General features: G+C 43.9%; 1 protein-coding gene across 2 annotated transcripts in view; it reads right to left on the bottom strand.

The window, feature by feature from the left end:
* Positions 1-4,439, bottom strand: part of psd3l (pleckstrin and Sec7 domain containing 3, like) — a 164,529-nt gene extending 160,090 nt beyond the window's left edge. For both annotated transcript variants that reach the window (XM_038970309.1, XM_038970310.1), the window contains exon 1: positions 4,345-4,439. The gene's annotated coding sequence lies outside the window, so the exon portion shown is untranslated. The remainder of the gene's footprint in view (positions 1-4,344) is intronic.
* Between the last annotated feature and the right edge of the window lie 22,398 nt (positions 4,440-26,837).

The raw sequence follows: 26,837 nt of genomic DNA, 5'->3' as shown, positions 1-26,837 counted from the left end.
AGCAAGTCTTGGCTACTAAAGTAGTAAACACGGTCAGAAACAACACAGCCGGTGTGCATTTTATGGTTAGTAAGTATTTGTCAATCCAAAGGCTGTGGGGCGACCGTGCTCCGATCCATCTAGGGTCGGAAAATGTTTTTGGAGGTTCAAAGAAAATGAAAAAGTGCAGATGGCTCGGAACACGCAGCTGCACAGTTGGTTCACTGCGTTTGGAACGCCTAACCTACAGGTCAGCTTTTCCGTTATGACACAGGCACGGCCCACATAGACTCCTAGAGAACTTTAACTCTCTAAAGGGAGAGTAATGTCCCAGACAATATCCAGCCAGGACAGCAGATAGGCTAAAGGTGAAGAAAATCTGCTTTTGAGAAGTTGCATAAGATGACATGCTACTCAAATGAACACACTGACCAATCCTCAGTCATTCAAGGGTGATGACAAAATACATTTCCCCTGTCATTTTTACAATGCCATAATAAGACTGGGCCACATTGGCTCTGCCATAGGCAAACATTCCAGATTAAAGCTGAACAGCATGTCTATCTGTGATCTGTTGTGGCTGTGTTTCTGTGTCACCATGTAATGGAGGAGGTGCAAAAGTACTAATTATTACAGAGCTAATGTGTGTGTTTACAACCTGGTCCTGTGAGTGTATGAAATGGTACATAGTAAGTACACCATTGGACTGAAGACTTAGAAGAGAGTAATACAAGTAACAACAGGAAATGGAGGCAAAATATGCTTTTATCAAAGCAAAATATGTTAGGCTTATTATTCCAGACCAGTAATGTCATATGCCTAAATATGCTCATCTAGCCTACTTCGAGTACAATCAGTTTTTTTGTATTTCTCTCTGTTCTGTTTGTAAATAGGCTTTATAAATCTGTAGTGCCGAATCTGCCATAAATTACAACTAAAGTGAATCTCATGAATCTTCCGGTATAATCCGCTTTTGGACCTTTCATGAGCATTTGATAAATAGGACAAAAGAGCTTCCTTTAGAGCAGCTTCTTGCCAAATCTCTTATTTATATCAGGTGCCAGACACATCAGTCACTTGACACATGGCTTTATACCTGCACTCTTCAGCAAAGTGCTTTTAAACTGAGTTTAAAAATCCAATACATTTGACCCAAAGATGTAGGCCTATAACATGCATATAAATGGGGTTGGTGATGCAGTTGTATTCCTTTACAGATCACTGGATGTTAGTCAGTGGGATTGCCATATGACCTATCAGTCAAACAGGATAGACTGGATATGAACCCTGAAGGGTAATACCATTTAAGAGGCGATAATAACATCTGTTAATGAGGTGAAATGGGGGCTTCCATGTAGGCCACTACTTATAGGAAGAAGCAGACTCCTTATAGGGAGGGAGCTTGTGAATTAGACATGATCTAGTTAGTGAGGTGTTCTGCAAGGGCAAGACTGCTTTTACATTTCCTTATCACATTTCTGTTCCGGAAAAGTCCTGTTACAGGATTTCAATAACAATGATTGTGCATCTGGAGACCTTTGATACGATAGAATAGATAGGCTACGCGGCATTAGTGAATTACATTTGCCAATGCATAATGAGGGAAAAAAAACACCAGAAAGATTACAAACCCTTTTAAATGATGTACCAAATCAAGTCATGTTTTGCTAAAAGACCTCATTTTTGGAGGTTTGCAATGCATGCACACTTTATTAATGGAAAACAGAACCCCATGTGTACCCGGGTTTAGCTTGACTCATGGAAGTAAAGGAAGGTCCGTCCAAGACACAAAACTCTCACTATTCACATCAGCCGAGGAGAAAACTATTCCTTGTTTGCCTGTAAAAAAAAAAATACAAGAGTGTTTGCCCAAAATCTGTGCTGCATGGGTTATGGGAGCTGGGTTACGAGGCTATTCTAATAGAAATGAGCTAAAGAGTAGGTTAGCAGTGGGGAAGTCAACCAAATGAAAGCAATATTGATCTTATATGCTCGCTGATTTTAATTCACCTGATAACAAGACAAATGTAGAATCATTTAAATGAGTATTTGATGTTGATCAAGCCACTTTTTATGATAGCCTTACTCCTGGACAAAGACTAGCCAATTCCCAGTCAGGCCCTTTTGGCTCTTAGCATAACGCTTTGTTTCTGTCTCTCCCCTAAGGAAACAATGCATCCTTCACAGCTGTCAGGCCAGTCAACACCATATGCAGCCACTCCCATGTCAGACCAGGCCAAGTGTCAGGTGAACAGGGGGGGAGACAGAATCCCAGACAAACACGGGACACCTACCAGAGGTGGCAGAAATCTCTCTACTGAGTGTAAGCGGGGAACACCGTAAATAGCCTAAGTCATCATTAACATTTTCTGGAACAGTGAAGGAAGTGTGCTCTTAATGACAGGTTGCAGGCATTCCTATTGCTCACAGGATAGACTTCTGGCCCATCCTGACTCATGGCCATTGAGGGCGTATGTAGCAATACAATAAAGACTGTCTTTCAGAACTGTGCTATGATGTGGTAAAACCAGGTCATCCTCATAAGTAGTAAAAACACTTAGGAGGGAAATCGTCTCTGACAGCCAGTTAAGGTACTGTGAGATGCATGCGTCAATACATCTCTAATGTTCTGTCATACATAGGCCTAGTGGATAAACTGCACCGTGCATGGGATGAACTGTAAGATGTGTCTTGGACAATAGGTAACTTATTGAGCCCCTTGAATTTAACCATGTGATCTGTCTTCTCACGAAGGTCAATTTATGACAAATCCTGACTGTGTAAAAAAGCAAGAGAAAGAAACACTGGCGATTTTTCAATCCTGTACTTAGTCAATCAAACAGTTTACGAACGAAGCCATTGCTGCTTAATGCACTGCTCTCTTGGCAATTCATTTTACAATGCCAGTAAGATTGTTGGACCACTCCAAACCTTCCCAATTACATTAACATAATCACATCCAAACAGAGCACAACTGTACAAAGTGAAGAATTAGTTCAGGCAGAGCCCGCTGACTTCTAGCTAAAGCTCCTGAAATTGAAGAGCGAATGAGGGGAAAATACTGAAGTGGAAACATTTGCTGAGGGGAAAACACTGTTGGGGCTCTACCCCAGATTTGAATCTGATCCAAGGATTAATCCAAGCAAGCACAGCCCATTTAAATGTCATATTATAGCAGCATCCTTGTTATGTTAAACCCCTTGGTTAGTTGAATCTACCTTCAAAATAATGTTACAATGACTACAGTGTTGAAAACTGAACTAGCAACTCAGTTACTGTAAATAATGTAGCTACTAGGCTTACCGTAAAAATGTTTAATTTCACAAAATTTACAAAAATAATGAGCAAGTTGCTATGATTTAGTGAAGAGTGCAAACTAGGCTTTGATTATGAATTACAGCAACAAAATCTAGCCTCTTCAATGGATAAAAATGTAAAGTGCTGGCTAACTAGCTAACAGTTAGACTATAACATTAGATCATGGTGAATTGAAGGGGCTGGCTGACAACAAAGAGCTTCCACTTGATACTTTTCCAGCACCACAGCAAGGCACAATTTCAAAATGTCTTGGCTATCGTTACATACTCTTACTGGTATAACGTTAGTGGCAAACATAAGACGTTTGGCAAAATTGTATTTTTTTTATATTTGTCACTATGCTTGCTATGGTGTGATATGACAGTTAGATAGATAGCATCATGCTATCAACTGCCAGGGACAACAGCTAACAGTAGCAATCACAGCTGACAATGTGCTAGCCAACAAGCCAAATGACCGTTATATTCTGAGCTGGCTAGCTAACTAGCTAAAAAAAATATAAAAAAATATGGAATTTATTTTAGCCAGTTTACCCTTACTGTTACAAGCACCTTACCCCATCATCACTCTCGTCCATATCCCGAATGTTTTGTGATCACTCTTCGCGAAGGAGCTGGCAAGCTGCTCTGACAGTTGTTCACTTCAGATCCCTTGACTGACTGAAATCACCCCCACCCACCACCATTTCTCAGTATGTAAAACTAGCCAATATTGACTTATGCTACAAACGCATCAAACAGTTCTCTCCTCCGAAGAAAGCTGACCCATTTTCCTAACATGCAGGACATGGCTTGCACTACTCGTAAAGTCTACTTTCAGCCCTCAATCCAAGGAGCAGAATCCGTCTGGCTGGGAATGGATGACTGGAGGCGTGACAGAATCCTATGGAACTCGAAACCCCACGAACTACTGTACTGTAGCTAGCTAGCCAGCGAGCTAACCACGAATTCGACTTCAGCCAGCTCCAGCATCCTTCTGAATCCAATAACCAGCCATTGTTGACTCGAAAAGTTTGTTCTTGAGGTAGTTAACAATGCATTTACTTACCAACGATTGATTTATTCCGTCTGTGTGCAAAGCATTTTCTTGATCCGACGTCCTACTCCCGCTTCCTACCTGCTACACTTTGCCCTCGGTGTTTATCTATTGACTTTTGTTACGCTTTCCAGCCTTCCCCTCAAACATCGTGACACTTGGTACGTTCCCATCTAAACGCGCTTCCTAGTTCATACTATTCCTGATCAAACGAGGGTAGATTATCCTGTGGCAGATGCAGGACATCGAGAAAGGTAAATAATGAAGCTCTTATCCAAAGATTCCACTGACTGGCAGCATGAAAACCTGTTTATGAACTATCTATCCATAATGAATTTGCAATATTTTTAGATTACAGAATTTCAGTCATGCATGCTGTATTTATGTAGGCTACCTTGTGCTTATGAAAGTTGTATTGGTTTTCCCGTGATGGTAGGCTATCATGACTATGGCTAAACTATTATCTTGAACCCATTCTGCTAATTCAGAAATTCTGAGACGACAATTTCCCCTCATTCATGAGAAACGACTTAAATTTGGTTTAGGCAGTGTTGCCAATCGCCAGGCGTGTCTGTACAGCATGACTATAAATTGTGCCTTCCTGTATATTATATTCTACTGAGACATTTACTTCATGTTCGTATTCTTATATTTTATTATTTCTTATTGTTGTTGCATTGTCTAGAAGGAACCTCCAAGTAAGCATTTCATTGGACAGTACCATGTGTATCCTGTACATCCACTAATACAATTTGAAACGAATCCATATTACACACGTTTTACAAAAACCTGAAAATCTCAACCCCAAAATAACCTGATTGTACAGATAAAAAAACACATCCAATCAAGACATGCGGTTGAAATGCAGTGTGTGCAAAATGGAAAGAGAACAACACAGCCCATGATACCTCTCAGATGATGATTGGCAAGAAATGTATGGTACAAAATGAATAGAGTTAGTGCAATGCTCCATGTGGCAGTCGGCCTATACATGCAGGTTTTATGTTCTGTGGCAGGTACATTTATTTGATAGAGTACTTTTTCACCACTCCCTTCTATTACTGGTCTCTAGGGGCACAGGCAGACTAAACACCATTATTATGTATATCTTTCAAAAATGTCTGTATTTTTACATCACCACATGTAATCCTTAAATAGACATTAACTGCAAAGTGTTAGATTTCCCAAACATTAGGACAGAAAACCAGCTATGGGATGGGTGGCACAGATGTGCACAAGCCTACAGAAATGGGGATTATGATTTTGCTGTTTTAAGCAAGAACATAAGTGGAAAGAACCAGTTTTTCCTGTCTGATTCTTAAAGGAAACAAATACTCTGTAGCATATTTTCCTGGATGGTCAGGGCTGGGTTCAGGCTTAAACTTGTGCTTAGGGCCCCCGGCCGGTAAGGGCCCCCCAACCCAAATTGTTATTTAGTAGAACACACTAGATGCAATTTCAAAATTTGGTTGTGCATCAGCAGGTTTTTTCATGTTATATCAGTCACTGACAGTTACTCCATTAGCCATGTCGGCTAACAATTTTTTGATTGGTAATTAGTCTAGCCAGCTATAAACTTGTAGTAATCATTGCCGAATACCGACCGGGCCCGCAGGCCACATACTCAGGGGCCCTGATCTCCAAGGGCCCCCCATTGATTTTGTTAGTCATTCTCACTCAGATATCAAATTAACAAGTAATTACAAAATGTGTAGAATTGCAGGAAATTAGCTTTAAAACTGCAAACATCTCTCCACCCCATGGCAAAATGGCTAGAATTGCAGAAAATTTTACTGTAAAAGACTGCCGTTGGCTCTTTCCAATGTGGCAGATTTGAATGATATTATTGTTGATGTCTGTAAGCAGGAATCCACCCCGCTGTATACTGCATTGTCCCCCCGGAACGCTGCTGCTACTCTCTGTTATCATCTATGCACTTTAATAACTCTACCTACGTGTACATATTACCTCAATTACCTCGACACCGGTGCCCCCGCACATTAACTCTGTACAGGTACCCCCTGTATATAGCCCCGCTATTGTTATTTACTGCTGCTCTTTAATCATTTGTTATTCTTATCTCCTACTTTTTTTGTTGTATTTTCTTAAAACTACATTGTTGGTTAAGGGCTTGTAAGTAAGCATTTCACTGTAAGGTCTACACTTGTTGTATTCAGCGCATGTGACAAATAAAAAATTGATTTGATTTGATATCGAGATGTCATATTGATGAGTCTACCTTTAATAAGATACTGTAGGTAAATAAAGCAATACATTTAGCAAGAGACTGCTAGACTTTAGAAAATTCAAATTCACCTGCATAAATATAGATTTTTATAGGCATTTATGTAAGTATAGACGTGTTCCTCATTGCAAATGCATGGATATTTAGATCACAGACTGCCATATCTGATCAGAGTGTTAAGAGTTGAAAGGACATTGTTAATCATATATTTGACAGCGCAGGATTAATTTGCACAATTCGTGGAATAATATTGTTTAATCCTCTCTGCAAATATTTCATAAAGCATGGCAAATAAAGCAGTATTCCTATTTTCCAGTACAATATTTGAAAATCCAACACTAGGGGGTGATCCAATTCCAGCTTGAGCCATTCACCCACACCCCCCTCACCTCAATCTTATTTTGAAGGTTTTCCCATAATAATACTATGGCATCCCAATGGTGTCAAAGACGACCATGGCCTGTATTCACAAATCAACACATAATTGGTTTTTCCTTTCAAATCATAACAAATAAGAGAGCCGACCTGATCCTAGATCAGCACTCCTACTCTGAGACACTTTGTGAATACAGACCGCGATATTCAGTTTACCACAGTAGCACGGAGAGGCCTACAAGAATAAGTGGAGTTGGATTTATTTACAGAGGGTTAAGGTTAGACAGAGGATACTGGTGGGCTTAACCCACCTAAATACTAATAATCTCATTACTTCATTAGTGTGGACACAGACAACCAGGAGATGTGTGTGAAATCTGTCTCTTCAGTAATTACACTGTAATGACACTGCGGAACTGTTTGTTACAAATACCAATTTCAAGAGGCTAAAATACAGGACTGCTCCATGGGCTGTTTGTGATTATTGTCCAGAGGACTTCAGAGACCGGTGGGTTATCTCTTGAAAAGATGATATGTCTTTCTAGGCCATTTAGTGTGAGGAATGACAGACAAGCCCCGGATACCTACTAGCTATCATTCCATCTGGGTGGGGAGCTATAGAGAGTATTATTCGTCTTACGTTGTCGTGACTCATGTCTCATGGAAGTTGATTGGCTGGTTTTATGTCTACACTACCAAGAGCACTTTAACATCTCAAATCTACTTTATATTTGTCCCTGGCTGGTTAGTTTAATCTACTGTACATTAGGGCCCTGGCTGGTTAGTTTAATCTACTGTACATTAGGGCCCTGGCTGGTTAGTTTAATCTACTGTACATTAGGGCCCTGGCTGGTTAGTTTAATCTACTGTACATTAGGGTCCTGGCTGGTTAGTTGAATCTACTGTACATTAGGGCTCTGGCTGGTTAGTTTAATCTACTGTACATTAGGGCTCTGGCTGGTTAGTTTAATCTACTGTACATTAGGACCCTGGCTGGTTAGTTTAATCTACTGTACATTAGGGCCCTGGCTGGTTAGTTTAATCTACTGTACATTAGGACCCTGGCTGGTTAGTTTAATCTACTGTACATTAGGGCCATGGCTGGTTAGTTTAATCTACTGTACATTAGGACCCTGGCTGGTTAGTTTAATCTACTGTACATTAGGACCCTGGCTGGTTAGTTTTGGTATAATCCCAGTGCTCAAAATCACAAATGCTCTTCTTGGGAATTATCAATGTAATGTTGATCGCAAACATCACATAATTATGTAGTAGCCTAAGGACACAAATGCAAACAGTATACTGTACTGTAATTACAGAACAATCAAGGATGTGAAGCCACAACATCTCATCAAGTCATCAACTGTACATGCAACTGGACCATCCATCAGATACACTTTCAGTAGCAGCACATCTCTGCACACACAGAACCAACACAGCAACTCACCTTCTGAGCTGGAACAGGCTTTATCGTGGAGGGACGAGCAGCACTGATCACAGAGGATGGAGCAGCAACTGTTGAGACTGTGGGTTTTGACATAGCTGAGCTCACCACAGAAGGCTCTGAAGAAGAAGCCGGTGAGGTCACAACACTGGGTTGAGTGACAGCTGTAGACGTGGAGAGACTCCTTGTCACTGCGTTCCTGTACGTATCTCCAGGTATCTTTGAGGACCTCTCCTTGACTGCATACAGAAAGGTCTTGCGCTCTTCTGGACTTCTAAGGAACACTTGTGAACCACTCTGTGGACCTCTTGGCTTCTCACCAGCCTCCTTCTGCTTTGCACTGCTAACCCAACTGTTCGTGCTGCTGGGGCGATGGGGGCTGGGAGGCACGTTGGGTTGGGTATGTGCTGAGGCTGGGGCCGGGGCCTGGTGGAAAGGCTTCTGGCTTGGCTTGTCCCTCTCCATCTCAGGGGCCTTGGGCCCGTGGGTGTCAGGCACGGATCCTTCTGCTGGGTGCAGGAAGCTGACCCGTGGTGCTGCAGAATAAGCTTGAGAGGGGGGTGCTGGGTTGGTGGCGGTGGTTGGTGTCCCCGCTAGTGGCTGTTGATTGTCCTTGTTCATCATTGTCCGAGGACTGTCCTCCCGCAGGACCCAAACTGGGAAATCCGACTCCGAGGTACTGAGACTATGGTCCTGTAATCCAGTCACTGATTTCAGATCAGCTTTCAACAATAAGTTCTGGTAGTTCTGAGTCTGAGGGTCTCCTGAGACAACCGAAGCCACATCTCCAGCATGAGCTGAATAATCGGATGTTTCCCCTCTCTCTCTGGCTTTTTCGTCTTCTTCTTGATTTGAGTTGACGTCTACTCTCAAGGCCGTGACACTGCAGTCCTCTATGTGATCAGGAGGGATGGGTGCTGCGGCTACAGCTGTGGATGTCACTATAGCTCCAGCCGAGTTGTTCGTCGACCCTCCTTCCTCTGTGGCGATGGAGCTGGCAGTGTCAGCAGGATACGGCAGGCCATGGGCCTTAGAGGGCGACTGCAGTCGGATAAAGAGGAAGGAAGTCTTGACCTGATGATGATGATCGGCCATTTCCTCTAAGGGAGGGGGATCTGTTGGTGTGCTGCAGGAGGGGGGTGAGAGGGGCCAACACGGCCCTGCAGAGGGCTCAGTGGAAGAGGAGATGGGTTCCCAAGGCCAGTCCTACGTATGTCACTGCAGAGCTGAGAGAGAGAGAGAGAGAGAGAGAGAGAGAGAGAGAGAGAGAGAGAGAGAGAGAGAGAGAGAGAGAGAGAGAGAGAGAGAGAGAGAGAGAGAGAGAGAGAGAGAGAGAGAGAGAGAGAGAGAGAGAGAGAGAGAGAGAGAGAGAGAGAGAGAGAGAGAGAGAGAGAGAGAGAGAGAGAGAGAGAGAGAGAGAGAGCGAGAGAGATCCATTAATGGATGGCCCTAAAGAAGGTATATTTGAGAGTTACCCTCCTCTCTGCTTTTACACACTTTAGAAAACCCCAGTTCCACTCAAATCTGACTGAAGTCTCAGCAACCTTGCATAAGACCCAACTGCTATGAAGTCACTATGATACATCTGGTCAGACCATTCTACAATCCCCCCCCCTCCCTGCCACACACACACATGCGCACGTGCATGCACACGCACATACACACACAAACACACACACATGCACATACACGCACATACACACGCACACACACAAAAGCACACACACACACACACACATACACTGTTCTGCCTGCGGCTATGGAACCCCTGACCTGTTCACCGGACGTGCTACCTGTCCCAGACCTGCTGTTTTCAACTCTCTAGAGACCGCAGGAGCGGTAGAGATACTCTTAATGATCGGCTATGAAAAGCCAACTGACATTTACTCCTGAGGTGCTGACTTGCTGCACCCTCGACAACTACTGTGATTATTATTATTTGACCATGCTGGTCATTTATGAACATTTGAACATCTTGGCCATGTTCTGTTATAATCTCCACCCGGCACAGCCAGAAGAGGACTGGCCACCACTCATAGCCTGGTTCCTCTCTAGGTTTCTTCCTAGGTTTTGGCCTTTCTAGGGAGTTTTTCCTAGCCACCGTGCTTCTACACCTGCATTGCTTGCTGTTTGGGGTTTTAGGCTGGGTTTCTGTACAGCACTTTGAGATATCAGCTGATGTACGAAGGGCTATATAAATACATTTTATTTTATTTTATTTGATACACACACACACACACACACACACACACACACACACACACACACACACACACACACACACACACACACACACACAAATCAAGCCCATCCCCCATCCCAAGCTAACATATCAGAGCTGACACTGTGACCTAAACATAAGCCTCTAATTCCCAGGGTTCACTTACGGACATCATCACATCAACATGGACTCTCGTGCCCTTTGCCACAGTGAAAAGGCTAGGAGTAACTGGGGTCATCTAACCAACAGCAGTGAAATGCCCACCCTCCCATACAATACATCTGCTATTTCCCTGGTCACACACACTGTTTCTCACAGTACCAATAAGATAAATGAAACCACTGGGTAAATGTAGTGTGTGCATTCACAGAATATACTGTTAATGCTTAAACTGGCAAATGGATTAAATGCATTGGGGGCTTTTTACTGGGAAATACATTGTATCATTGAATAGGGCTGCACTTCTACAGCTCATAAGATATCTGTAAGATATCTCTTAGGCATGCAGTGAAATACATGTGATACAGGCCAACTCTCATGAATGTCACTAGACCAAAAAATTGGCAAATTGAAAGTGAAACTTTACAAGCAAGCATTGTCAGGAGCTGTTTGGTAGTACAGAAGAATATCCACTTGAGGTTTTGTCAGCAAATATGCAATATGGCAGCACAGTAGATCCCCTCGGGCATTTCTGAGGAGGAAACCGTTTAATCATGTGACTTCATCTACAGTCACTCAGACTGATGCAATTCTGGTAAAGATTAAATAAAACACCGCCCAAGACTTTTATGCATAGAAAAGTATTGTAATATTGACGATGTGGGTTATAAATACTTACCCTAATTAAATATGCTCATTAAATCAATTCAACGATCAATAGGCTGTATGAATAAAGAACGTGATAGACTATGACTATTTAGTCAGACCAGGTCTTCAATCAGACCAAACACCTCGCCCCCCTCCACACCTGTCCTCTACTCTTTCATCTTTACTCTGGCAGTATCCTAAATTGCACCCCTTTCCTTTTACACTGCACTACTTTTGACCAGAGCAATATGGCTTGGGTCAAAAAATAGGATGCCATTTGGGATGCAGACCGTTGTGCTGAGCAGACCAGACCGTTGTGCTGAGCAGACCAGACCGTTGTGCTGAGCAGACCAGACCGATGTGCTGAGCAGACCAGACCGTTGTGCTGAGCAGACCAGACCGTTGTGCTGAGCAGACCAGACCGTTGTGCTGAGCAGACCAGACCGATGTGCTGAGCAGACCAGACCGTTGTGCTGAGCAGACCAGACCGTTGTGCTGAGCAGACCAGACCGTTGTGTTGAGCAGACCAGACCGATGTGCTGAGCAGACCAGACCGTTGTGCTGAGCAGACCAGACCGTTGTGCTGAGCAGACCAGACCGTTGTGCTGAGCAGACCAGACCGATGTGCTGAGCAGACCAGACCGTTGTGCTGAGCAGACCAGACCGTTGTGCTGAGCAGACCAGACCGATGTGCTGAGCAGACCAGACCGTTGTGCTGAGCAGACCAGACCGTTGTGCTGAGCAGACCAGACCGATGTGCTGAGCAGACCAGACCGTTGTGCTGAGCAGACCAGACCGTTGTGCTGAGCAGACCAGACCGATGTGCTGAGCAGACCAGACCGTTGTGCTGAGCAGACCAGACCGTTGTGCTGAGCAGACCAGACCGATGTGCTGAGCAGACCAGACCGTTGTGCTGAGCAGACCAGACCGTTGTGCTGAGCAGACCAGACCGTTGTGCTGAGCAGACCAGACCGTTGTGCTGAGCAGACCAGACCGATGCTGAAATGTGTGGCAGAATGCCCATTTCATCTCCAGTACGGTTATTACTGTGGAGCCGAGGTTTAGGGGACGTGCTTAATGCCAGTCTGAAGTGGGATCCATCTAATTCAGTAGTCAAGTAGTGTGACCCACATACAGAAACGCAAAGAGACGTTTCTTACAGGAAAAACATTATCTCCAACCAGGGTCACGATGTGCCACAGACTGTACAGCCAATGTGGTCTAACCATTGTCTTTGTGCTTTTTTTTGTTGGCCAGTGGCAAATTTAAGAATAGGAGGATAGAGTTGATGGTAGCTATGATAGCCTACACTGCTTTCAACATTTTTGAATGGCCAATTGTGTATTGTAAGTATGCAGACAGATTTCCACTTTCCTAGTGCTGTGGTGGTGGAGGTTAGATGGACCGACCGCCAATAAGCAATTTTCCACTGTTATCGTAGTACTGTGTAGTACTGCCCAATTATAGTATATCCTCTGTTTACAGAATGGTTGGCCATTAACTTACTGTAGCATAAAAAATGCTGGAAGTCCAGCTGAACTGATTCCAAAGCTGACCACATTGTAAGTACCCCAAGCCATGTCTTTTCAAAGCTGAACTTACTCTACATTGCAAATGTAATGACATTTTTAACTGGAGAATTTGTCTTGTTTGTGTTCTTTCTTTTACTGGTGGAAACAAAGTAGTGAACCCACCCTCATCCCTTCCCAGTGTCCCCCACAACCTGACCACAACCTCAAACACCCACCCTCATCCCTTCCCAGTGTCCCCCACAACCTGACCACAGCCTCAAACACCCACCCTCCATCCCTTCCCAGTGTCCCCCACAACCTGACCACAACCTCAAACACCCACCCTCCATCCCTTCCCAGTGTCCCCCACAACCTGACCACAGCCTCAAACACCCACCCTCCATCCCTTCCCAGTGTCCCCCACAACCTGACCACAGCCTCAAACACCCACCCTCCATCCCTTCCCAGTGTCCCCCACAACCTGACCACAGCCTCAAACACCCACCCTCCATCCCTTCCCAGTGTCCCCCACAACCTGACCACAGCCTCAAACACCCACCCTCCATCCCTTCCCAGTGTCCCCCACAACCTGACCACAGCCTCAAACACCCACCCTCCATCCCTTCCCAGTGTCCCCCACAACCTGACCACAGCCTCAAACACCCACCCTCCATCCCTTCCCAGTGTCCCCCACAACCTGACCACAGCCTCAAACATCCACCCTCCATCCCTTCCCAGTGTCCCCCACAACCTGACCACAGCCTCAAACACCCACCCTCATCCCTTCCCAGTGTCCCCCACAACCTGACCACAGCCTCAAACACCCACCCTCCATCCCTTCCCAGTGTCCCCCACAACCTGACCACAGCCTCAAACACCCACCCTCCATCCCTTCCCAGTGTCCCCCACAACCTGACCACAGCCTCAAACACCCACCCTCCATCCCTTCCCAGTGTCCCCCACAACCTGACCACAGCCTCAAACACCCACCCTCCATCCCTTCCCAGTGTCCCCCACAACCTGACCACAGCCTCAAACATCCACCCTCCATCCCTTCCCAGTGTCCCCCACAACCTGACCACAGCCTCAAACACCCACCCTCATCCCTTCCCAGTGTCCCCCACAACCTGACCACAGCCTCAAACACCCACCCTCCATCCCTTCCCAGTGTCCCCCACAACCTGACCAAAGCCTCAATATCACAGGCTGCAAAATTTCAAGTTAAATGTGCTTGTTAGCATTCAGATTTTTTAGATGTTCACCAAAGCTCTGGATGATATCAATAGCAACAGGGGCTTATGTTATTGAAACTAAACACGCAGGAAATTATGTCATCAGAGGACTCCTGGGGTAGGGAGTCGTGGTTTTAGGGGGGAGCACTGTTTTTTGGCCAGTTTCACTGCCTGACCTCGCCCTCGTTCATCACTAGAGCCGTGCTGATGGTTTCCCTTCGCACTGAAAGAATTGTCTTGGCAGCCTTAATGATGTGGGCTGGACAAGCGTGAGCCAGCAAGGGAACACAGCTGGGCTAGCAATGACAACAGCTGGGCTAGCTGGCCTAGCAATGAAAACAGCTGAGCTAGCAATGAAAACAGACCACCCCTCTATTTGATAAAATAACTTCCTTTTTTTCAGGCCCAGAGGAAGTCAAGAGCTTTTCTTAGAAAACAAGTGTTTATTCATAATTTCAAGTACCACAAAAAGTAGCCGTTAAATGTGATACAATCATGGGGACTAGCTTCCAAAGGGTCAGACTCGAAGCTAAACTACTCCTTCCACGTCAGAACCATCAAATTAAATGGTATTTAACACCCATCTATATTTTTGATAGTCCCCACAATGTTACAAGCTCAATGTCTGCCTTTCAATGGGCTAGTTTCAGAAAGGCTCCAAAGGCAATGTAGTCTAATATAAGCACCACTTGGGAGTGTGGACAGAGTTAAACTAAAGTCCTTCTGAACTCTTGGTCTCTCGCCCACATGCCTTGGATGCTGGTGGCGGTGTAGTGATAAGACAGAAGACATGGTGGTGCCTTGCATGGGCGGCCAACCAAACATTCACAGCCGTGATAAAAGGAAAGAGTGGGGGGCGTTGTCATAATCCCGGCCTACAGCTTGTGACCTAGTCCTAACAGAGAGGAATCTGTCTGGGAAACAAACCTCTCTTTATAGGAAGTCTTTCTGAAGGGAGTCAGACCGTTAGAGCATTTTACTGCTGATGGACACTATTTGCTGCCATTGCTATGGGTTTCTGTATGCTAACATCGATTCATCCTTAATGATGTTTTCTTGCGATTTTGAAGATAACATTAAAGACAAACCAATGTAATTGAAATGACTGCATATGCTACTCTTGAATGCACAAGATGTAAGTGTAACGGATGTGAAATGGCTAGCTAGTTAGCGGTGGTGTGCGCTAATAGCGTTTCAATCGGTTACGTCACTCGCTTTGAGACCTTGAAGGAGTGGTTCCCCTTGCTCTGCAAGGGCCGCGGCCTTTGTGGAGCGATGGGTAACGACGCTTTGTGGGTGACTGTTGTTGATGTGTGCAGAGGGTCCCTGGTTCGCGCCCGGGTCGGGGCGAGGGGATGCCATAAAGTTAAACTGTTACATAAGGTTAAGTTACTTATAGTAACAGGCTATTTAGATTCATTCTAGGCATTGCATAATTTATTCAGAAAACAGAAAGGAGCGTATTTTATGAAAGCAAGGTGAGTCAGTGTATTAAAGCAAGGTGAGTCAGTGTATTAAAGCAAGGTGAGTCAGTGTATTAAAGCAAGGTGAGTCAGTGTATTAAAGCAAGGTGAGTCAGTGTATTAAAGCAAGGTGAGTCAGTGTATTAAAGCAAGGTGAGTCAGTGTATTAAAGCAAGGTGAGTCAGTGTATTAAAGCAAGGTGAGTCAGTGTATTAAAGCAAGGTGAGTCAGTGTATTAAAGCAAGGTGAGTCAGTGTATTAAAGCAAGGTGAGTCAGTGTATTGGGGGGAAAAAGAACACACCTATAATGTTAATACACCAACAGTCTATTCTACAGGAAGTATTGATACAGCATACTGTTCTGATGGAACGTTTCTATTCAAGTTTAAGCAAGATAATGTAATAAGACACAAGTGGACCTGGTATGAAAAGGATCAAATAATATGTAATTTTCTTCTCCTCCCAAGTCATCCAGGCTGTATCACATCCGGCCGTGATTGGGAGTCCCATGGGGCGGCGCACAATTGGCCGAGCGTCGTCCGGGTTTGGCCGGTGTAGGCCGTCATTGTAAATAAGAATTTGTTCTTAACTGACTTGACTAGTTAAATAAAGGTTAAAAAAAATATTTAAAAAAGTAATCATCACTCTTTTGGAGGGCTGATAACTCTCTGTTGTGTCTATAATAATAATAATATTTTTTTACAATGCTGTAATAATGTAATGATCATTTTTGTTCAGTAGTTTAACATTTTAATTCCCAGTACACATACTTCAGCCACTTATACAGTATCAAAATGTGTACATGACAGTTCATCCTCCCTCAGGTCATAAAAATAATGGCACCCACTATCATCTACATCTCAAGGTGACTAAAGTTTATTCCAGGTCACTCAAATACCTCAAATCAATTACTGAAACTTCCAATTTGCACAACTTGACATAAGCCACAGAGTCAGATGCTAAGTTCCCCCTTATAATAATTTAAATGTACCATTATAGTCAATTCTCCAAACCAACTCTGTTTTTTGATTGAAGCTTACAGTCGTTTACAAGAGGCAGTTTCTGGAATCAATCATTGACTTACTTTCATGAAAGTATACCTTCACTCTTGAATCATTGTGTCCAAAATCTCTTGCAAAGGTAATAGCAGTCGGATCCAGCGGCGCTTCAAATTTACGTGTATGAGAGAGATAATTAAATACCGTGTAACGTTGCTGAACTTCTTGCTACATGCGCGCAAAGGTGTGCTTCCCGTGGTCTCTCCGTTCTTTTTCTGCTACCTCGTTCTCTCGCTCCATGTACCCCAAACGGTGATTTTTTTTCGGCGACCTTATTTAGCATCGCAGGTTCTCAAAAGCATACTTTGTCAAGTGGGGGAAAAACACTGTTAAACCCTCTTATGTGCCATCGGCACCCTCAGACCGTAGCGCAGGAGAGGTTAAGATATTCAGACATTCTGTAGAATTGACAATATGTCTATAATCAGTTCCGCAACAGACAAAATAACATATTCAGTAATTGACTTTCATTGTGCTTCATACTTTAAAAAAATGTTGTGTTGCTTCTTACTATTTTTACAGGTAGACCTAATTATGTTGAAATAATGTATTTGTCTCTGTAGGAATCATTTTACATTTTTGCATAGTAGGCACAACCTGTCCGATATTTCTCCTTCCTCTCTGTTCATTGTCAAATGGCAGTGTGTTTACTTAACAGTGATGGCACCAGTGAACCAGATGATTGTGATGATAGGGATAGGAGGTGTTTCCAGCTGATTGCTCAGGGAAATACAGCGTTGTATTACACCCCGAACTCAGTGGAACAGCACAATGACTGACCTGTCCATCCAGACATGACAAAAGCACACACAGACAGACACACACACACACACAGACAGACAGACAGACAGACAGACAGACAGACAGACAGACATAAACACACACACAGACGTGTTAGGTACAATAAATGTAAATGTTTTATGTCATTTTTTATAACATTTTTAATGTTGATGTGACATTAAAGGCAGTATGCATAGCATATTGGGAACCCTTTATACAAATGCTACAAAAAAAACAGTAGAATAGCATAGTCACACAGCAAATTCAATAGAAAAGTTGGGGAACATTTAGTCTATAAAGCATGTGTAGGCCCACACATCCCTGGTTTTCCTATAGAAGGCCGTTGTGTATGACGGAAGTAGAGCTGTTTCCAATCTGCTCTTGTTCTGCCTCTAATCCAAAGAGTATGCGTGTGTCAGTTAAGCACAATGCATTGATTGTGCTCAGAGGAAATGATCTTATGCTCGCCTTTTTCATTAGCACCAGAACAGCACACTTGCAATAGCGCTACACTGTACAATGGTCCCACACTGTGCATACAAAAAGCCTACATACTCTTAGAATAAAAGGTGCTATCTAGAACCTTAAAGGGTTATTCCGCTGTCCCCATAGGATAACCACTTTGTAGAATAATTGCTGGTACTAGGTAGAACCCTTTTGGTTCCAGGTAGAACCCTTTCCACAGAGGGTTCTACCTGATACCCAAAAGGGTTCTAACTTGATATCCAAAAGGGTTCTCCTATGGGGACAGCCCGAAGAAATCTTCTGAAACCTTTTTTCTAAGAGTGTACTTAAAGTGCATCTAAATAATTTCAGCCAGCAGGTCATGAAGATGCATTACTGTGTGTATGTGATGACAGGTTCTGGAAGGGAATAAAAGTGTTTGTGTGTGTGTGCGTGCGTGCGTGTGTGTGTGTGTGTGTCCACTTGTGTGTGTGTGTGTGTGCACTCATGTGCACGTGCATGTGGCAAAGTCTGTGTGGCCAAGGAAGCCTTTGTAAGTACCAACCCTTTGGACAGCACTTGTTTACAAAAGTTCAACATCTTGGTTCATTTAGATGCCTTCTCTTCCGCAGTAAGTTAGTTTCCCAAGTAACGATTCATTCATCCCTGCAGTTCAGTTGGTAACCACTGCCTCTCCTTGTGTGACACAGCTTCCTGCTATTCAAGGATGTTGTCACTCACTGGGTACCTTTTATCTTCATCCATTTGGACATTACTGTATATTTAACCTGATAGATTACCGTTGGAGGAGTGAGACACACATATGCGCACACACACACATTTATTTGCATGCTTGTCTTGGTCAGGCTGAGGTGATTGTACGATGGCAGTATGGCGCCTGAATATGTAACCTGTATTTATTTCATCATGACTCTATCAAATACATACACCTTCAAACTCATACAGTGTGTAAATATTGAAAATTAAACTCTATTTTAACTTGATAGAAAAAAACAAAGTTGTCATCCGAAGGGAGGGTTGGTGGCAGGATAAAATAGTAAACTTTTTATATTTTTTATGTAGCAATGTATATATGTTTTTAAACCTCCAATAAGCTTCTTGAAATCAATCTCCTGTTCCTGAACCAGATGCATTTGTAAAGAGGACAGCTTTTTTAATGTGACGGTTTCAAAATTAGGACATGATTTATGAAATTAATTTCCTTCTGATTCGAGGTCAGTGCTAATTAGAGACACACTTCTCCCCACAATAAAGAAATGGGTCAGAGAGTGACATGAGAACCATCAGCCACCCTGTCTCTGTCTCAAATAGCACCCTACTTCCTATGTAGTGCACTACTTTTGACCAGGGCTCATCGACAGGCCCCGTCTCTCTCTCTATGTTTCACACCACCTGGACCAGTTTGCTGAAGCTCCAGTTAAAGTTTGTCAACACAAAACAGTCACCCAGTAATATATTTTGGTTTGTATAGCTGCATTTAACCCTGTTGACATAGTTACGGAACGTACTGTAATGTTCCAATGTAACAATATCAATAGCTTTCACTGTTGTTTTTTGGTTTGCATAGCTGCATTTAGCCCTGTTGACATAGTTACAGAACGTACTGTAATGTTCCAATGTAGCAATATCAATAGCTTTCACTGTTGATTCCATTCCACATAATCATAATCTGTAGTCGACATGATCCTCACCATCGTCATCACCACCACCACCACCCTCGTCATCTCCTTCTTCATCCCATCAAACACACAAGCTATAACCCTGCCATACTGTGACAAGCTGTGCTGACAATGCAGCTCAAATCAGTGTGTGTGTGTGTGTGTGTGTGTGTGTGTGTGTGCGCACATGTGCGTGGGGCTGCCTAGTTATCAAGGATTGTTTGATGATTTATGGAATGTGATACACAGGAGTTCCATTTAAACAATCACTTCAGCTCGCCCAGACAGACAGGCCAGGTGCCAGTCCTTGGAAAGAGAGACCCAGATGTTGACCCCAGCAGCCCAGAGGTCGACCTAATTGCAGTGCCGTGCGTTTGAGGAGGAATTCCAGTCAAAACAGAGGGAGGTCTGAAAGGGCCATTGTTCTGTTAATCATGCCTGGGCTACATGTAGAAGTAAGATGTCAGTTTGGCTCAGAGCAGCACAGACCTATAGCTGGAGTTTCAACTCAAACGGGTAAAGTTATGATTGGAATCGCCATTTTCTCAACATGACAACCAATGATTAAAGTGAAGGAGGAAGAAAATACATTGGGTTGTTTACATGTCTGTCATTTAGCAGACACTCTTATCTAGAGTGACTTACAGTTAGTGCATTCATCTTAAGATAGCGAAGTGGGACAACCACATGTCATAGTAAGACAATTTGTCCTCAATAAAGAAGTTAAGTGCAAAGTCATTGCTAGTGGGGGGGGGGGGAGTCAATTGCAAGTCTAACGGTCCTACTACACTACAATCATCGGGTGACCGGCGTTGGCGCCAGACAGACGTTTAAAAAGGAATGCTTCCTTTGAAATCAATGAAAGCTGCTATACTGCCTATGTTGTGCTCGCTTTGAGTCACATCCAATGCAGCGTCCAAGCTCAAGAATCGGCAAGGTTACATTTTTGACGGCTGACACGCGTGTTCATTCTATCTGAATTTAAATAATGAGAAATAAAGTTGATTTTGGTTGCATATGGCCTCCACTAGACACCACTGGTTATTTTACTGAGAAGCTACTAGCTAGCAGAAACTCAAGCTAGCTTGACTATGTTCACAATGTAAACAAAAGCAACATGTGAAATTAAAGGATAATTTCGTACAACCACGAGCAACAATTTAAGAGTACTTGCGAAAAACTGGACCAAAGCTATTGTACTGACGTATAACGGATGGATATGGTACAGTAGGGGAGAATAGAATACATAAGCTCTGTGTAGCAGGTAGAACGTCACAGTGACACGACGCTGATGGCAAAACACTGCTTAAAGTGGAGATAAAGTGTCAAGAGGGCCAAGAGACCAGAGTTGGCAGAACGGAGTACTCGGGTTGAGGTGTAGGGTTTGAGCATAGCCTGAAGTTAGGGAGGGGCAGTTCCTCTTGCAGCTCCATAGGCAAGTACCATAGTCTTCAATTGGACGCAAGCTTCAACTGGAAGCCAGTGGAGTGTGTGGAAGAGCGGGGTGAGATGGGAGAACTTGGGAAAGTTGAACACCAGGTGGCTGTGGTGTTCTGGATTAGTTGCAGGGGTTTGATGGCACAAGCGAGGAGCCCAGCCAACAGCGAGTTGCACTAGTCCATACGGGAGATAACAAGTGCATGTGAAGTAAGGTCGTATGTTACGATATTGTACAGCATGAATCTGCAGGAGTGAGCCACTGCTTTTATGTTTGCAGAGAACCACAGGGTGTAGTCCAGGGTCACGCCAAGGTTCTTTGCACTCTGGGAGGGGGAAATCGTGGAGTTGTCAACCGTTATACATAGGTCTTGGAGCGGGAAGGCCTTCCCCGGGAGGAAGAGCAGCTCCGTCTTGTCGAGGTTGAGCTTGAGGCAGTGAGCCAACATCCAAGCTGAGATCTGTCAGGCACACAGATGCATGTCGCCACCTAGGTGTCAAAAAGTGGGGAAGGAGAAAGTAGTTTAGTGTCATCCGCATAGCAATGATATGAGATACCATGTGAGGATATGTACAGTGCATTCAGAAAGTATTCAGACCCCTTGACTTTTTCCACATTTTGTTACGTTACCATAAAGGCCTGATTGGTTGAGTGCTGCAGAGATGGTTGTCATTCTGGAGGGTTCTCCCATCTCCACAGAGGAACTCTGGAGCTCTGACATAGTGACCATCGGGTTCTTGGTCACCTCCCTGACCAAGGCCCTTCTCCCCCGATTGCGCAGTTTGGCAGGGCGGGCAGCTCTATGAAAAGTATTGGTGGTTCCAAACGTCTTCCATTTAAGAATGATGGAGGCCACTGTGTTCTTGGGGACCTTCAATGCTACAGAGTGTTTTTGGTAGCCTTCCCCAGATCTGTGCCTCGACACAATCCTGTCTCTGAGCTCTACGGACAATTCCTTCGACCTCATGGCTTGGTTTTTTTGTCTGAAATGCACTGTCAACTGTGGGACCTTATATAGACAGGTGTGTGCCTTTCCAAAACATGTCCAGTCAATTGAATTTACCACAGATGGACTCCAATCAAGTTGTAGAAACATCTCAAGGATGATCAATGGAAACAGGATGCACCTGAGCTCAATTTCAAGTCACATAGCAAGGTGTCTGAATATTATTTATTTTTTTACATTTCCAAAAACCTGTTTTCGATTTGTGTGTGTAGATCGATGAGGGGGTTTAAAACAAAAATCAATTTTAGAATAAGGCTGTAACGTAACAAAATGTGGAAAAAGTTTAAATACTTTGAGAATACACTATTCTATAGAGAGAAGAGGACCTAGAACCGAGTCCTGGGCGAACCCAGTAGGGAGAGTATGTGGAGCAGACACAGATCCTATCCACGTCACCTGGTAGGAGCGGCCTGCAAGGTAAGATGCAATCCAAAATTGTGCAGGGATGCCAAGCCCTGAGAGGGTGTAGTGGATACATCTAGGAGGATGAGAACAGAAGAGAGAGAGAGTCCGCTTTGGCAGTGTGGAGAGCCTCTGTGACACAGGAGAGCAGTCTTGGTTAAGTGATTCGTATTTAAGCCTGACTTGTTAGGGTCAAGAAGATCATTCTGTGAGAGATAGCGACAGAGTTGGTCAGAGACAGCATGCTCAAGTGATTTGGAAAGAAAAGAAAGGGATACCGGTCTGTAGTTTGACGTCAGAGGGGTCGAGTGTTGTTTTCTTGAGGAGGGGAGCAACTCTGACCATTTTGAAGTCAGTTGGGACGCAGTCAGTGGTCAGGGATGAGTTGATGAGGAATGGGAGAAGGTCTCCAGAGATTGTCTGGAGAAGGGAGGAGGGATGGGGTAGAGCGGGCAGTTTGTCAGGATTCCGGACCTCACTAGTCGCAGGATTTCATCTGGTGAGAGAGGGGAGAAAAAGGTCAAGGGTAGTTCTGTGTGAGTGGGACCAGTGGACTCAGTAGGGTAGTTTTGTGTGACTGGAACCAGTGGACTCAGTAGGGTAGTTTTGTGTGACTGGGACCAGTGGACTCAGTAGGGTGGTTTTGTGTGACTGGGACCAGTGGACTCAGTAGGGTAGTTTTGTGTGACTGGGACCAGTGGACTCAGTAGGGTAGTTTTGTGTGACTGGGACCAGTGGACTCAGTAGGGTGGTTTTGTGTGACTGGGACCAGTGGACTCAGTAGGGTAGTTTTGTGTGACTGGGACCAGTGGACTCAGTAGGGTGGTTTTGTGTGACTGGGACCAGTGGACTCAGTAGGGTAGTTTTGTGTGAGTGGGACCAGTGGACTCAGTAGGGTGGTTTTGTGTGAGTGGGACCAGTGGACTCAGTAGGGTGGTTTTGTGTGAGTGGGACCAGTGGACTCAGTAGGGTGGTTTTGTGTGAGTGGGACCAGTGGACTCAGTAGGGTGGTTTTGTGTGAGTGGGACCAGTGGACTCAGTAGGGTGGTTTTGTGTGACTGGGACCAGTGGACTCAGTAGGGTAGTTTTGTGTGACTGGGACCAGTGGACTCAGTAGGGTGGTTTTGTGTGACTGGGACCAGTGGACTCAGTAGGGTGGTTTTGTGTGACTGGGACCAGTGGACTCAGTAGGGTGGTTTTGTGTGAGTGGGACCAGTGGACTCAGTAGGGTGGTTTTGTGTGACTGGGACCAGTGGACTCAGTAGGGTGGTTTTGTGTGACTGGGACCAGTGGACTCAGTAGGGTAGTTTTGTGTGACTGGGACCAGTGGACTCAGTAGGGTAGTTTTGTGTGACTGGGACCAGTGGACTCAGTAGGGTGGTTTTGTGTGACTGGGACCAGTGGACTCAGTAGGGTGGTTTTGTGTGACTGGGACCAGTGGACTCAGTAGGGTGGTTTTGTGTGAGTGGGACCAGTGGACTCAGTAGGGTGGTTTTGTGTGACTGGGACCAGTGGACTCAGTAGGGTGGTTTTGTGTGACTGGGACCAGTGGACTCAGTAGGGTAGTTTTGTGTGACTGGGACCAGTGGACTCAGTAGGGTGGTTTTGTGTGACTGGGACCAGTGGACTCAGTAGGGTAGTTTTGTGTGACTGGGACCAGTGGACTCAGTAGGCTGAATGAATGAGGAGTGGATGTCGTCAACCTTCTTTCCAATTGGAGAGAGGAGACAGTGGAAAATAGTTTCCTAGGGTTAGAGGCAGAAGCTTGACATTTAGAGTGATAGAAAGTGGTTTTAGCAGCGGATACAGAGGAAAAGGAGGTTGAGGGGAGGGAGTGGAACGATTGTAGGTCCTCCGGAAGTTTTGTTTTCCTAAATTTTCACTCAGCTGCCCACAGCCCTGTTCTGTAAGTTCGCAATGAGTCACTAAGGCACAGAGCAGGAGGGGAGGACTGAGCCTGCCGGGAGGAAAGGGGCAGGGGATGGCAGGGTTACTCCAATTTGAAAATATTAAAGTAATTGATACATTTGTTGAGTACATTCATTAATAGGTGCACAGTTGCAACACATGAGAAATAGAGTTTTTGACATGCCTCTTTCGACTATTGCTGTAAGGGGATGTTTAAACGAACAAAAACATGTTTAAAAAAAAAAAAAAAACTATATTCCCAAGACATTATTCAGAAAATTACAACATTCCTGAAACAATATTTTGTTGTGATGAGTCATATGTTAGAATCCTCTGGCATGGTCTGTCTGTGGAGACAGCAGGAGACTAATTAATGCAATCACATCCCCATTCCCCAGCCCAAGCACAGGAGACACTTTAAACAGTCGCAGCCCATGACCAGGCAGAAACAGAGAAGCCATTCACTACATGGAGGAAAGCTAGTTTGTCAAGCATATACGGCAGTAGCATGTCTTTAATTACCAAGACGTTCCTCAGACATCATAGCCTAAGACGACTGTTGGGACCTTAGAGATACATATATATCAGTACTTGGAAATAACCTGTTTTTGCATGTAGATTTGCTTTGAGGACTTCCACCATTTTAAAGTAGTCAACTGGGTGCGACTTCCTATGGGTTAAGGAAGGATCACACAATTCCATCCAGGTCATCAGGAAGGATCACCAAATGAATTAACTAGTGAGCAAACGTTCCATAAAGGCCTTGCCTTTATACCTGTTCAAACAACACACTCTAGGTGGCAGTATGCACCCTTTCAGTTTGTTTACCAACTCATATAAGCAGTATAAGAAGAACTTGGACTACTTCAAAATGGAGATGGCCTCAATGGCGCTGCCCATGCCCTCACAGACTCCAGAATTGGACGATACAAAGATGTGTTGTCTCACTAAGTCTATAGTTGGGACCCTGCCCCCTGCATCTTGAATGTGGCAGGGATGTGATGATGACGTAATCTAGCCAATCAGAACCTGTCTTGGCAATGTCCACATGAATTGGCGGTGTTCTGATTGTGACAAAAGGGTACAAAAATCTGAATCCAATTGTGTGTCTTTAATTGCATAATTGCACTTCATTTGAAAGACCATTTCTTTCAATAAACACACTGAGCAAACTTAAATAAAATTAAAATAAAACAAACATTCAGGAATCAGGAATCAAATTACAGACATTTTTATTAATATCAATGGCTTGTTTATATAACTAAACAAGGGGAGGTAATTTTTTTACATTTGTGAATGAAATATTTTGCTATGATGATCAAGTTATATCAGCTTGGGGCGGCAGGTAGCCTAGTGGTTAGAGAATTGGATTAATAACTGAAAGGTTGCAAGATCAAATCCCTGAGCTGACAAGGTAGAAATCTGTTGTTCTACCCCTGAACAAGGCAGTTAACCCACAGTTCATGGCCATCATTGAAAATAAAAATGTGTTCTTAACTGTCTTGCCTAAAAATAAACGGGTAAATGTCATTCAATGTTTTGGTAAATAAAGGTAAATAAAAAAATTACAAATAATGAAAAAAAATATGAATGCAACGATTTTACTGAGTTACATTTCATATAAGGAAATCAGTCAATTGAAATAAATTCATTAGGCCCTAATCTATGGATTTCACGTGACTAGGCAGGGGTGCAGCCATGGGTGGGCCAATCAGAATGAGTTTTTCCCCATAAAAGGGCTTTATTACAGACAGAAATACTCCTCAGTTGGTGAAGAAGTTGGATGTGGAGGTCCTGGGCTGGTGTGGTTACACGTTGTCTGCGGTTGTGAGTCAAGGTTGTACGTACTGCCAAATTCTCTAAAACAACTTTGGAGGCTGCTTATGGTAGAGAAATGAACATTAAAATATCTGGCAACAGCTCTGGTGGACATTCCTGCTGTCAGCATGCAAATTGCACGCTCCCTCAAAACTTGAGACATCTGGCATTGTGTTGTGTAACAAAACTGCACATTTTAGAGTGGCCTTTTATTGTCCCCCGCACAAGGTGCACCTGTGTAATGATCATGCTGTTTAATCAGCTTCTAGATATGTCACACCTGTCAGGTGGATGGATTATATTGGCAAAGGAGAAATGCTCACTAACAGGGATGTAAACAAATTTGTTTGTTTGAGAAAAATAAGCTATTTGTGCTTATTGGAACACTTCTGGGATCTTTGATTTCAGCTCATGAAACATGGGACCAACACTTTACATGTTGCGTTTATATTTTTGTTCAGTATACATGCATTCAGCTTTCCTGTCCTCCATTAGAAAACCAAACCTGATTTTATTAAATGTTAAGGTGGGTATGAATAGATCATTATATGTCATCCAGTACTGAAATACACCCCAAAAGGTTTTAATAGGCTGACGTGAAAAAAAACATGCTCTGCCATTTCAATATCTGAGTGACAAAACACACAATGGTTAATGTCAAAGTAAAATCTCCG

Source organism: Salvelinus namaycush, chromosome 31, assembly GCF_016432855.1.
Source record: "Salvelinus namaycush isolate Seneca chromosome 31, SaNama_1.0, whole genome shotgun sequence".
Taxonomy (NCBI): Eukaryota; Metazoa; Chordata; class Actinopteri; order Salmoniformes; family Salmonidae; genus Salvelinus; species Salvelinus namaycush.
Note: the sequence above shows the minus strand (reverse complement) of the source record. Positions and strands in the feature narration are given on the sequence as shown.